Source organism: Sinohyriopsis cumingii, chromosome 15 (genome assembly GCF_028554795.1).
Source record: "Sinohyriopsis cumingii isolate HCF-2022 chromosome 15, ASM2855479v2, whole genome shotgun sequence".
Lineage (NCBI taxonomy): Eukaryota > Metazoa > Mollusca > Bivalvia > Unionida > Unionidae > Sinohyriopsis > Sinohyriopsis cumingii.
The window spans coordinates 56,706,272-56,721,069 of record NC_142975.1 but is presented as its reverse complement, the minus strand read 5'-3'; the positions used below and the strand labels follow the sequence as shown (position 1 = coordinate 56,721,069).

The window sequence follows — 14,798 nt, the reverse complement described above, 5'->3', positions numbered from 1 at the left end:
GACATATAGAAATAGCCGAAATGGTCCGAATCAATTCTTGATACATACTATATATATGTCGGAATAATACTTACAAAGGTCAATACACGTGATGTTGCCATTTCCAATTGAATTGGACCGGATTAATCTATTATTATATTTAACAGGTAGGTGTATGACCCATTATATAGCCTTTTGATATCGTGTGGCCCCTATTTCAGAGCACAGGGTCGACTTTTTTGTTATCTTTCCACACGTCATGTGCTATCTTGTTTGCGGAGTTAAGATAATCAATTTAGTATTTCCTCATTAGTCAGATATTGATTATAGTGTGTCCGAGTTATATTTGGTTTTTGTCTCATATTATTCCTATAATCAAAGTTGAAAGACGGGAACTCGTATCGTTGCTTACAATTTAACTATATATGCATGACTGACAGTTAAATTGTAAGCAACGATCCGAACAGCAGTTGAGTATTGAAAGCCTACACCTTTCCTTTATTAAATGCTGTGTCTTTCTTTTAATAGGTCGATACATACTTAGGTAAGATCAGTATTTAAAAGAATAAAATGACCATTTCACTAAAATACGAGACTCTCTATCAAGCTTTTGTGAAATTGTTGTATTGAATCTTACAACAATTTTATACCATACGAGATTTTTGTTGTTGTTGTTGTTGTTGTTGTTTTGTTATAGGGTTTAACGCCAGTATTAATGGTGGAGGAAGAACACTGGAAATCCCCGGAAAGAACCACCTACCCACGAGAAGCTACCGGCCCATACGAGATAATCGTGTTTTCAGACAATAGTCATTTTTCAAGAACATGAATATCTACAGTGACGTAGAGAGCGATCACGGGCCCTGGGGTAAGAAACACCCGGACCTCTCCTAGTTCTTGTTCAAACAAAATTTATCTTTCATAAAATTAAAAAGTGTTGTTCGACGCGGGCCCCTTTATGGGCCCGGGCTCCGGGTATATATCCCCGACCCCCCCCCCCCCGCCTCTTAAGGACCCTGAAAATCTATAACTGTGTTATATTCAAGAGCGTCTGACTTTCTTTTTACATGCATACGCCCGAACAATATGAAAAATATTGAAATCTCTGCAAAACAATGTAGCAACAAATCATACACAGACACACATTCAGGAAAACTACCACAAGAAAGTGAAAGAGAGAGAGAGAGAGAGAGGAAGATAGTTCCTATTAAAAAATTGATACTGTAAATAATAGAAGAATATACCATATTTAAAACTGCTTAGGACAGGACCATGCCTGTCCGCACATAGGGGCACTCGCCCACCCAACCCCCATCCGATTTCACATCTAAACATATTTTTGCCTATATCCGTAAAACGTAATAGCTGACGACTACATGTTTGCCACCCTCCATACACACACATACACACCACCCGAAAATATCTTCTGAGGACGCCCCTGTACAGGCCTAAGAGTTGCTCTAGAAATTTACTTGGCCACAGGTAAATAAATGTCGGATTTTACTTCCTTTTCAAAGTTTAACTTGCGCAGCATAAACATCTTAGAAACATGGCAAAAAGGTCCATTTAAGAACCTAATACATGTAGTTATTCATCTCAAATGTGAAAATATCTCGATACAGTAAAACAAACTTAAATGCAATATATATATATATATATATATATATATATATATATATATATATATATATATATATATATATATATTGGCGGATTGCACTAATACCTTCTTACAAGGTGTCCGCTTTATTTGGTTATCATCATCTAGTGGGTGACCGCCCTCTGTGTTGTTCCCCGGATCGAGTAAATATTAACATAAAGTGTGAAACTTACAGATGGAATAAACAGAGATCTGAACAGATATATATAAGATATATATAACAGAATGACACAAGCCCCTGTACATGAAATACAACAATTTAATAAATTGCATAAACAACTGTGATGATAATAAGTTACATTAGGAAGATACACTTCTCTTTTGAAATAAATCATTCACCAAATTTCAAACACAGTTAAACTCATATCAAGAAAATTGATCTACGGATTTAAAAAAAATAAATTCATGCAAATGCAAGCAAATAAATTCAAGCAAATCATTATATTGGTATTAACGATTTACGCGAGAGTGACTTATGCTTTCAAGCTTTGCTCGCCTCCACCGTCAGAATTGTGTCCGTCGACTTTCCAGACATCCGGTCCCTCGGATAAATGTTTTATCAGAGAATTTTTCTAGTTTCAATCTCGGAATCTCCTTTTAAAAAATTCCTCTTGCAGGAAAACGTAGACTGACTAAATTTTGCGATGGGGCATATTAATTTTGTATGGGGAAACACGCCCTTATTTACCGTAATCAATCAGGATGAAATGTATCTACCGCCTTTTATAACTAGGCGCCCAAATTGCGTCCAGCCTGACTTCTAACTCTACAAATAACTGATTCTGGACAATCTCAACTCTGACATTTTTGATACAAAGAACGAAGTTAACCTTTTCCTTCCAGTCTGCATGACTGTTAAATAAACGAAGGCTTAATTAAGAATCACTTCCTCTCACGACACATACACTAAAAGTCATTGCAGTATAGCGATTTAGCACGCAGCTGTCCCCATAAATCTAATTAATTGTTATCTTTCCCAAATTAATGTGCTCTTTATAGGTCGACAGAAATTTGCACCCTTACATAGCCCCCTCCCCAGTGAAGAGTAAAATCATGTATTTTTACTCTCCAAATTTAGGAGATGTAATCTGATTCATTTACACGCCCTCAGGTGAAACCATCACCTCAGACGTCCCTAGTCTACTTAAGCAGTCAGCCCCTACATTCTCGTTGCCCTTAATATACCGTACCTGGACATGGCACTGCTGTAGAAATAATGACGATATCATTAATCGTCCATTTATCAACTTATCTTAAGCTAACTAGGCGCGTGGTTGGTGATCAGTTTCTAAAATAAATGTTCGTACATACAGGTAACGTTTGAATTTAGATATCCCAAAGATCACTGTCAATCATTCTCTCTCAGAGACCAGATAATTGCGTTCTACAGTTGACAATTTCCTGCTACTGTATGAAATTGGGAATAAGCTTCCATCGTGCTCTTGTAATAACACTGCCCCATAACCTCTATCATAAGCGTCAGTACATAGAACAAAATCTCGTGTCACATCAGGCAATTTAACTCCTGCGTCTGACGTCAGCCTGTCCTTCAACGTCTGAAATGCTCGTTCACATGCGTCTGTCCATATCACTTTCGTCGGAGTCAAGCCAGTCAATGGGCTAGCAATAGCCTGAAGTCAGCAACATATCGGCGATAATACCATGCCAGTCCCAAGAAAGATCGAACCTCCTGACATATGAGGGTTGCTCGTACTGCGCTCGTACGTTGGTCGACCTTTTTGAAATATCCGGTATAAACGTGTCATCGATGAGGGTATGACACTAAGTATGTTAGTTTCTTAAACCCTACATGGCACTTGGATGGTCGTACGATCAGTCCCACTTGTCGAAGTCGTTCTAAAACGGTTTTAAGCAAACTGATACGATCGTCCCCAGTAGCTGTCGCTAAGAGTAAATCGTCATGAAGTTTGAAACTCCAGTCCTCCTTAACGGTTAAAGTAATTGTCGCATCATACGCGTGAAGACATTCAGCGCATTTTGGACCCCGAATGGCATGACGACCCACTGGCAGGTCCCATATGGAATTGCGAAGGCAAGTTTTGCTCGGTTTTCATTTCTAACTGGAATTTGCAAGTATCCCTTAGATAGATCGATTTTCGAAAAATACTCCGCGTTGGTCACACCTGTAAATAAGGACTCACGATCAGGTAACATTTCTACCTGGAATTCCGTGATCCTGTTCAACTTCCTTTAATCGACGCAAAATCTGTGTGTACCGTCTTTCTTCTGTACCAAGCAGCAGGAAGGGCGAACAGACCAATGGTAGATAAACGTCCAAATGTCGAAAATAAGCCTTCCTACAAATGATCGAAAAAAAGGAAAGCGTCGACAAAATTTTAAAAAAGCGTCGACACTTTACTGAAAGAGTCTCTATGGAATTTTTCTAATTGTCGTTGGTGATTTTTTCTTGTTTATTATGCACGCGCTTTACGCAATTACGTCAACGCGAGGTCGCGCCCTCCCTGCTGCTATTCATCCAAATATCTTATCAAGACCTACACGATATCGGGATCTAGGATCACGTAAATTTATTGTTATAAATCCATGCGGAGTAGCCTGCGCTCGTGAAAAGAAATTTCCATCCATATCTCCGCTACACCAAGTTTGATGAATATTTCTCAACGTCTCCAAACACAACTAAAATTCCTGATCATGGATGGTATTTGTGTGACACTAAATCAATGCGATTGTTCAATGTTGTTAGATTTGAAATTTTTATCGTCAAATACCTTGAGAATGAAAAATTCCATGAATATAATTTTGCTCATGATTATTGTGGTGGTACACTGCAGCAATGATACAATTGTGCAACGAGAACGGCGAGGCTTGCGGCTTAGTCCATATGGGAGATCTGGCTGTCGTCCACGAATAGTGTTTCAAAGATGTGATTCATGTTGTCCTGAACATGAATGTCCAGTACAAAAAATGTCCTAAATGTCCAGCACAAAAATGTCCTGAATGTCCGGCACAAAAATGTCCAGTACAAAATTGTCCTGAATGTCCGGCACAAAAATGTCCGGTACAAACATATCCTGAATGTCCGGTACAAAAATATCCTGAATGTCCAGGAGTTCCATACACAGCATTAAATCTCAAACAAGCGGAGCATTTATCATCCACGGGAATTACAAACACAGGATCAAGTATGATCATAATTGGTATTTTCATATTGCTGCTTGGTTGAAATTTCACATATTGAAGTGTTTATCTGGTACGATGATACTCCATTTTCCGCTGGGGGTTTCATATAATTTGTGTAGGATCTAACAATTACGATCCTGCAGTGTTGGAGACATTCGGCATACTCTATACAAGTTATTTCGTCAATCTGACGCTATTATTTTTTTTTTATCAACTCCTGTGCAGTCGATGGAACATTTCACCGATGTAGCAGTTATTTTGTTCGATGATTGGGGAAACTATCACATAAAAATTATATTATAAGGAAAATTTATTTTATGTGACAATTTGTCAATGCGACATTTTGCCGATGCAGTACTTTGTCAATTTGACGCTTGATGAAATGCGAAACTTTACAATTACTATAATGATAAAGTTTCCCCATCATTCAGTAACGCGTCTATGTTGTTCTATATACTCATGCGGTGTTGGTGGTTCTTTTCGCTTAGAAAAGTATTTATTTTTTCTGTTTTTGTAATATGCCAGCAGTACTCGATATGCGCTTCCTCCGCATCTTTTGCAGATTTCAGCGTGTCCTTGCAATCCACGTCCGCATCCAATACACGGTTTTAACAACGCTCCTCTTCTGATATTTTGATTGTGAGGTCCGCAGTATTCTCCGTGACATCGTCTGTTACAAAGTTCAGTTGATCCTTCTGGAAGCCATTTACAGTTGTTTGTTTCAATCCTCAATGGCATATCTTATACAATTTAATATACGATACACAAAATCAACCCACCAACATAAAACACTCAATACAATAGTTATTTTGTTAATCTGACCCCGCAAAACTGTTTGGCGAAAGTGGCTATTTCTTATATATATATGATTTATGCCACTTTCGCCATCATTTCAGACAAATTATTTTTTCTGCATTACAAATTCCTCAATGGATGGGAATGATTTATTCTTTCTAATGCAGTATTCGACGATACATCGATATCTTGCTCCACCACAATCCACGCAGAGGGGATATTTTCCTCGAACTCCTCGCTCACACACAACACATGGTTGCGGTCCGCTTGAATTTGATTTCCTCGCTAATACCATATGAGGTCCACAGAATTCACCACAACTTCGCTTTCCACACTCCACAGATGATCCCTGCGGAAGCGATCTGCAGATATTTGTAGCTGATTTTGGACTTGGCATTATATTTAATTCATTTATCTTTAAATATAAAACATATAGTAATATGAGACTTCCTCCACCAACGATAGAACAGTTGTTTTGTTAATCTGACATTTCGATGTGTAGGATAAAAATGGTTGGCGAAACTCTCATAAATATTATATATTATAGGAATATGAGACTTTCGCCACCAACGATAGAACAGTTATTTTGTTAATCTAACACTTTGACCCACGTGCATGATCGACTGAGGGAAGTCCCATAAATATTATATTATATAGTATTACGGGACTTCCCTCATCAACGATAGAACATTTATTTCGTCAGTCTGACGCTATTATCTTTTTCTTCTGTTTTTCGATAAACTCCTGCGCAGTCGGAGGATTTTCTTTTTTCACATAATACCGTGGTGTTCTATTTTTATAACAAAAAATAGCTGCTCTGAGCTTACCTGCTCCACAATCAGCACATATCTCCATGTTGCCACATATTCCTTTGCTGCAGCTCAAGCACGGTTTCGGACCAGTAGATCCTCGTTTGACACTCTGGTTGTGTTATCCGCAATATTCACCGCGGCATGTCTTATTGCATCTCTCAGATGATCCCTTGGGGAGCCATTTACAATTGTTTTGACCAGTTTGGAAGGCATATCTTATATATAAAATATAATTTAATATTTTTAATTAGAAATATAATTATCATATCCAATATTATATAATAATATATTATACAAAATCAACCCACCATCGCATATTTGTGATGTTATGTGTAAAATTGTTACAGATCTTTGTACAGAAAAAAAACATCAAAAAATCATGTATGTGACGAGAATAATCCGATTTTTAACAGCGAACACTTATTCGAATATAACACACAGGATGAACTAGCAGAATTAGCAGGATTTAATTATCGTATTCTGTGCGATTATTACTCAATATTTGATATTGACGCGTTAAAAGATTCCGTTGCTGTATCAAGTAAAAAGGATGCGTTACGAGCATTACAAAGTGCCTCACACGATAATTATTATCTTCACGGAATAATAATCCAACACTTTGATAAATTCTACGTTTTTTCCTCTGATAATGATTTTGAACGTGTCGCTGATAAATTTAGCGGACAATCGTCAGTTAATGAAATCATACCGGAATTTCGACTAAGATATCCGATCTTTGATATTGATTCATTTTACAAATATCAGATTGATCACAAGAATAAATTTGACAAGCAAGGTACTCGCGTAAAAACAGAAGAAAAAATTACTAACGATGAGATTATTGATTATTTTGCTAAATTATGCAACTGTGAACGTAATAGAGTTTTTTTATTTGAGACAAATTCAGGTTATCATATTCATGTCAAATCCGCGCCAATATCGTTACAACAACAACGTGAGTTAACGACTCGAGCTAAACAAGATCATCCTGAATGGGTTGTTGATGCTCAGGCTGGTCTTCACAGTATAAAATTAACTAACACGCGATCATACAAGCCAGGAAAAGTAACGCGCTGTAAAACATTAATATCTCACAATGGCATTTCTGCGTCTGAATTACTTGTTTGTCCAACATCGATTCAGCCTATCGAGATTGAACACGTCGAAGAAGAATCAACAAATATCATCAATGACAGTCTCGCCGAAGATGAACTAGCTGAAATATCAATCGCGTTAACGCGTCAACGGGATCAATTAATAAGTATCAAAGAGGTTCGCGGCGACTTGATCACGATATCAAGGAAACCCGGTCATTTTTGTAATATCTGTCAACGCTGTCACGGATATAACGAGATTCATGATTATATCGAATCCAAAAGTATCGATTGTTTCGTTGTTGTTTATTCAGATGTGTTCGTGATTGGCTGTTTCAGATCATTAGGAAAAAAGATAACGACACCACGTAGAAACATACACGATCAAATTACCGATTATTTATCCGGTACTTCAACGAACGTCGCGATAGCTACTGTCGTTGATAAGTTATCACAGCAACAAAGAAACATCGATTATATAAAATATTTGATGGCGTCGAAATACCGTCGTAGCGATTAGCCTGATCATTTTGTTAGCAGAAATCCTGATCATGTTTATACTGAACCTCCAGCACATAAATCGGGATCGGGTTGTAAAATCATCGACGGAGACTACATTGATGGTTCTCCATGTGGAACTGGTAAATCCGAAGCAGCGTTAAAATCTATCAAACCAGAACAATCTGCGTTATATGTCTCCTTCAGAAAACCCTCACTAAGAAGATTAAATCCGATCACGGATTAATGTCATACAAAGACATCGTTGGTGATATTGTATTCGATGATAACAAAAAAGTAATTGTACAAGTTGAATCGCTACGACGTGTACGGGGTGTTCCTGATGTGATCATCGCTGACGAGTGGCACGGAATCCGACGTCAGATCTTTTCATCGGTGCATAATCACGCAAGATGGAACAAGTTTTCGTCGCTCATCAAATCATCTGGTCGTGTGATTGTTCTAGATGCTGATGCCGAAGATGACGATTTAACGCTATTCAGGGATATCCTTAAACGATCCAACATGAAATTCGTCGTGAACGATTATCGGATCGATACCGATAAAAAAATTTATCGTGTCAAATTCCCACAAGGACAATTATGCTGATCTTGTAAAGACCCTCGAGCGGGGAAATCGCGTTGCAATTTTTACTCATAACAAATCGAACAAGAATTACTCAGCTGAGAATCTCGCTAAACAATTACAGCATCAACGATATCGTGTGCGGTATTATCACGCGGACACTGATCCGGCACAAAAAAGATTGATTTCGCTAACACCACCATCGCGTACAATGACATTGATGTTTTTATTACCAACCACACACTGGAAGCTGGTGTCAGTATCATCGATGATAGATTTCGTCATTTATTTGTGTTCTCCGAGGAACTTGGATCTGTCGAAGCAACTAAAAAGGCTCTACATAGATTTCGTTGCGTCGATGAAATTCATTATTCGGCATCACCGCGAAGACGTGATAACATTCCACTGACCCGTGAAGAAATAATCGCCGTCATTGAAGAGAACGAAAACAGGCTTAATCCGATACAGAAGCTATTTAATGCACCAAATAGCGGTGAAATAGAATCATCATACGGGTTCGCGTTTATCAGTAACATCATCGACGAAAATAACTCGCGGTGTTTCTTTACACAGCGATTAATAACCACAATGAAATCAACTGGATATGAAATCATCCAAACAATTCCGGACGAATACGATATCTGGTTATCGAAGAAGCGCATCAAGAATGTCAAATCCGAGATAATAAATAACGACCCTCACGTTGACGAATTTCTAAAAACCAGCATAGGTACGCGAATAAAAAATACGTGTAACGACGATGAAACAACATATTACAGCTACGATTGTGAGGAAAAATTACCCCCGTACGAGATGAAATTAAAATACCTTAATAATCAATTTCGATGTAACGTTGGAAAATTACCTCCAGAAGAAATTGAAACGTTATACAAGAAATCATCGAGGATGAAACGAGCAGAACGCGTCATCGTTGATAAATTCAATAACGGCAATGCAACAACAACGATAAGTTTTCGATCGGATAAAATATCACCCGCAGAACGATTAAAAATAATCCGTGACGTCATTGTGATGTTGGATTTACCTGATATTGTTCCGGACGATCTAAGTGTGACAAGTAAAATCGTTGATAGAAATAATCTGATCAGCAAAATAAATGAAATGATAAATCATCAACAACAACTGGCCAAGTACGTCGCGTTGATAAAACACTGGTCTTGTATACTTCCTGAATCACGAGTTAACTCAAAACAAACATTGACCGTTAAAAATATCATCGAAAGAATCAAATCGATATACAGGGGATTCGGTGCGGAATTAAAACCAAACGATAAACATTCCAATCGTGACCATTATACGCTATACTATCCACAATGGCCAAAATCAGATTTTATCAACGACAAATTATGGAGAAATAAAAAATAGAATATCAAGGATGTAACGGCGGTTGTGATATTGATGCAACAGACGCGCATACAACGATGTTGAAATTCCACATATGGAACATTAACGGGTGGTTCTCCAGGTATGAGAAAAATGTCACATAACATAATATTCACTGATCTGATATTGGCAAAAGTGTAGGTAAAATTATATTATATAGAGAACCCTACACTTTCGCCATCATCAATTTTACCGATCTGACGTTGTTGAAAGTGTCGGTAAAAATATATTATTAAGAACTACCTACACTTTAAACATCACCGATTTGTCAATGGAACATTTTATCAGATCACTGACGTAACAGTTATTTTACCAATCCGACACTTTTCCCTTTCGTGGTAAAACATTCATTTTGTTAATCTGACATTTATATGGAACATTTGTCTGTCCCAGTTATAATATATTTAAACAAAAACATACGTATATGACTTCAACAAAGAAAAGATCATAGATATATCCGATGATAGATTCGTGAAAAACGAACCCGTTGCTGGATCTAAAGTAACATACAAAAAACTATTCGGTGATATTAATGCGATACGTATTACTGATCGATATCGTGTTGGATTTTCAGATAAACTTTCAATCAGACCTTTAACACGCGACGAACTAGCAGAGAGACGCCTCAGTGATAGATACTCGGAATATCGATTAATGCGTTATCTTGTTGTTGGTGAATGATGCAGTTCAGATAATTTGTCGATTTCGATGGGTTAGTTGATAGGAAAATTCAACAAAATCAGATAATTTTTCAAAATATTCCAGAAAAAAATAACTGTTTTGTTGTTCATCAACATTAACAAAATAACTGTTACATCAGCGCTGACGAACTGCTGCATCACTCACCAAAAACAAGATAACGCAACTGTCGATACTCTGAATATTTATCGCTGAGGCGTCTTCGTGCTAGTTCGTCGCAGGGATCATCTGTGGAGTGTGGAAAGCGAAGTTGTGGTGAATTCTGTGGACCTCATATGGTATTAGCGAGGAAATCAAATTCAAGCGGACCGCAACCATGTGTTGTGTGTGAGCGAGGAGTTCGAGGAAAATATCCCCTCTGCGTGGATTGTGGTGGAGCAAGATATCGATGTATCGTCGAATACTGCATTAGAAAGAATAAATCATTCCCATTATTGAGGAATTTGTAATGCAGAAAAAATAATTTGTCTGAAATGATGGCGAAAGTGGCATAAATCATATATATATAAGAAATAGCCACTTTCGCCAAACAGTTTCGCGGGGTCAGATTAACAAAATAACTATTGTATTGAGTGTTTTTTTGTTGGTGGGTTGATTTTGTGTATCGTATATTAAATTGTATAAGATATGCCATTGAGGATTGGAACAAACAACTGTAAATGGCTTCCAGAAGGATCAACTGAACTTTGTAACAGACGATGTCACGGAGAACACTGCGGACCTCACAATCAAAATATCAGAAGAGGAGCGTTGTTAAAACCGTGTATTGGATGCGGACGTGGATTGCAAGGACACGCTGAAATCTGCAAAAGATGCGGAGGAAACGCATATCGAGCACTGCTGGCGTATTGCAAAAACAGAAAAAATAAATACTTTTCTAAGCTAAAAGAACCACCAACACCGCATGAGTATATAGAACAACATAGACGCGTTACTGAATGATGGGGAAACTTTATCATTATAGTAATTGTAAAGTTTCGCCATTCATCAAATGTCAGATTGATAAAATAAATGTTCCATTGAGTATGCCGAATTTCTCCAACACTGCAAGATCGTAATTGTTAGATCCTACACAATACAAAAAATCTCCAGCGGAAAATGGAGTATCATCGTACCAGATAAACACTTCAATATGTGAAATTTCAACCAAGCAGCAATATGAAAATACCAATTATGATCATACTTGATCCTGTGTTTGTAATTCCTGTGGATGATAAATGCTCCGCTTGTTTGAGATTTAATGCTGTGTATGGAACTCCTGGATATTCGGGATATTTTTGTACCGGACATTCAGGATATTTTTGTACCGGACATTTAGGACATTTTTGTTCTGGACATTTAGGACATTTTTGTACTGGACATTCATGTTCAGGACAACATGAATCACATCTTTGAAACACTATTCGTGGACGACAGCCAGATCTCCCATATGGACTAAGCCGCAAGCCTCGCCGTTCTCGTTGCACAGTTGTATCATTGCTGCAGTGTACCACCACAATAATCATGAGCAAAATTATATTCATGGAATTTTTCATTCTCAAGGTATTTGACGATAAAAATTTCAAATCTAACAACACTGAACAATCACATTGGTTTAATGTCACACAAATACCATCCATGATCAGGAATTTTAGTTGTGTTTGGAGACGTTGCGAAATATTCATCAAACTTGGTGCAACGGAGATATGGATGGAAATTTCTTTTCACGAGCGCAGGCTACTCCGCATGGATTTATAACAATAAATTTACATGATCCTAGATCCCGATATCGTGTAGGTCTTGATAAGATATTTGGGTGAATAGCAGCAGGGAGGGCGCGACCTCGCGTTAACGTAATTGCGTAAAGCGCGTGCATAATAAGCTAGAAAAAATCACCAACAACAATTAGAAAAATTCCATAGAGACTCTCTCAGTAAAATGTCGACGCTTTTTTAAATTTTGTCGACGCTTTTCTTTTTTTTTTTGATCGTTTGTAGGAATGCTTATTTTCGACATTTGGACGTTTTTCGACCATTGGTCTGTTCGCCCTTCATGCTGCTTACCAACACAACAGGAGAGCTATACGCCAACTCAGTTGGATCTATAACTCCCAAGTATATCATAGCTTGAATTTCATTTCGGTCAGTTTCTAATTTCGCATATGGTAGCGGATATGGTTTCTTCTCACTGGTTTCTCATCCATTAACTTCAGGGTGAACTCCTCCAACTCCGTCTTGCCAGGTCGTTCTGTCAAGTCGCTTAAGTAGTCTTGGAGTAACGACTCCACTTCCTTACGTTGCTCTGACGTTAACATCTCCTGAAGGACAAAGTCGATGTAGATTTCTGCCCTCGTCAAAGGACAGCTAAGGAGTACTTCCGCCTCTCCTCCGTTGTCGTCAGATTCTTCAGTCACAGCTGTAGCAGCCACGAACTATGTCGGTGTCTCTCTTTCACGGTAACGATTCAGGAGATTTACGTGGTACAGCTTCTCCTTGTCTCCTACATGGATACAGTAGTTCTGTCCACCTTTTTTCTCCGTTACCGCGAATGGTCCTCTCCATGAGACTTGAAGTCTTTTGTGCTCTAACGGCAGCAAAAACAACACATTGTCACCCACTTCGAGGTGACGTTCTTTCGTTCTCTTATTGTCATATTTGGCTGGACGCGTCGCCGAGATTCTCCTGAGCCAATTTAGAAGCCTCTTCCAGCATGTTGCGGAGATCAACAACATTTGGCATGTTGTTCACACTTCATTGGATGCTTGTTCATCCGTACATAACTGCTTTAATACAACCATGGGTCCCATGACTGTCCTCCCATTGACCAGTTCGAAAGGCGAAAAACCCAAACTAGCCTGTGGTACTTCTCGATACGCAAAAAGTATCGCCAGAATGCATCGATCACAAACCCTGGGACAACCTCAACAGAGCTTCTTCAGGGCCTGTTTCAATGCTCCACCAAATATTTGCACTGCCGTTAATACGGGGTAGTTGTCAGGTGTCTAATGGACAGTAATATGTTTACCTCTTCCATCACCTGGCTCACAAGCTGAGTCCCCTGGTCAGTTAATATCTCCTCAGGGGCGTCAACTTTCGACATAACTCCTAACAAGGCCTCAGCTACCGTGACTGAGTCAACGTTTTTTAAGGCCACGGCCTCCGGGTACTGGGTGTCGTAATCGACTATTGTTAGTATACAACGATTAACGCTTTCTGCCGACAGCTTTATCGAACCTACTAGGTCAATCGCCACCCTCGAGAAAGGCTTGTCAATCAGTGGGATGGTTCCTAGTGGCACTGGGCGATGGGATGTCTTAGGTGCCACCCGCTGAGACTTGTCACATGACAAACAAAACCTCCAAACATCCCCGTACACACCTTGCCAGTAGAATTCCCTCTCTAGCCTATCTCTAGTCTTCGTCACGCCAATGTGATTTCCAAGTAGACCCTCATATGTCAGCCTAAGCACTTCTACTCGCTTCACTATGGGAAAGACAACTTGTTTAAACGTATCGGTCCATTTCCTAGCGCACATGTACAAAATACCTCGTTTCGTCATGAACTTTACCTCGCCGTCTGGCAATTTCCGTATGGACCCATCTTTTGCGTACCTTGTTGAGAGACACATCTTCCTCTTGAAGTTTCCTCAAATCGCCAAGTAGCAAATTGTCTATGGGCGAAGTCGTGGGTCGTAGCGGCTTTCACCCTGACCGTCGCTTCATACCCTTCGCCTCAACGGACTCCACGTGTACAGAGGTGTACACGTCATAGGGTTAGGCTGTGGTCACACATACTTAACCCGAATATTACGTCATGAGAGTCCCGACAAACACGCTGCTTGAATTCGTCCCTTTACATACGGCGAATCAAGATCACTGTTACCTGTCTGTCTTTCTTTCGTTCCTCTACCTGTTTGTCTTTCTCTCGTTCCGCGGATACTTGCTCCTTGTAGTTCTCTAACACTCCGTGCAACAAATTCAGCTAACTGGTCTCCTTCGAAACTTATTTCAAACTTACCAGTCGGCTTAAATTCTCTAAATAATTGTCTGTCTATCGCCATCCCGGTCTACTTGTACGGTGACACAAGAATTAAGTTCTTTATCTACACTCAAGTTTTACTGCACCACTCGGA

The 14,798-nt window shown here is 38.9% G+C and overlaps 1 long non-coding RNA gene across 1 annotated transcript in view; it reads left to right on the top strand.

Annotated features, from left to right (window-relative positions):
• Positions 1–14,798, top strand: part of LOC149781846 (uncharacterized) — a 37,298-nt gene that overhangs the window by 5,054 nt on the left and 17,446 nt on the right. The window contains exon 2 of the long non-coding RNA XR_016414802.1: positions 677–847. This is a non-coding gene — a long non-coding RNA (uncharacterized LOC149781846). The remainder of the gene's footprint in view (positions 1–676; positions 848–14,798) is intronic.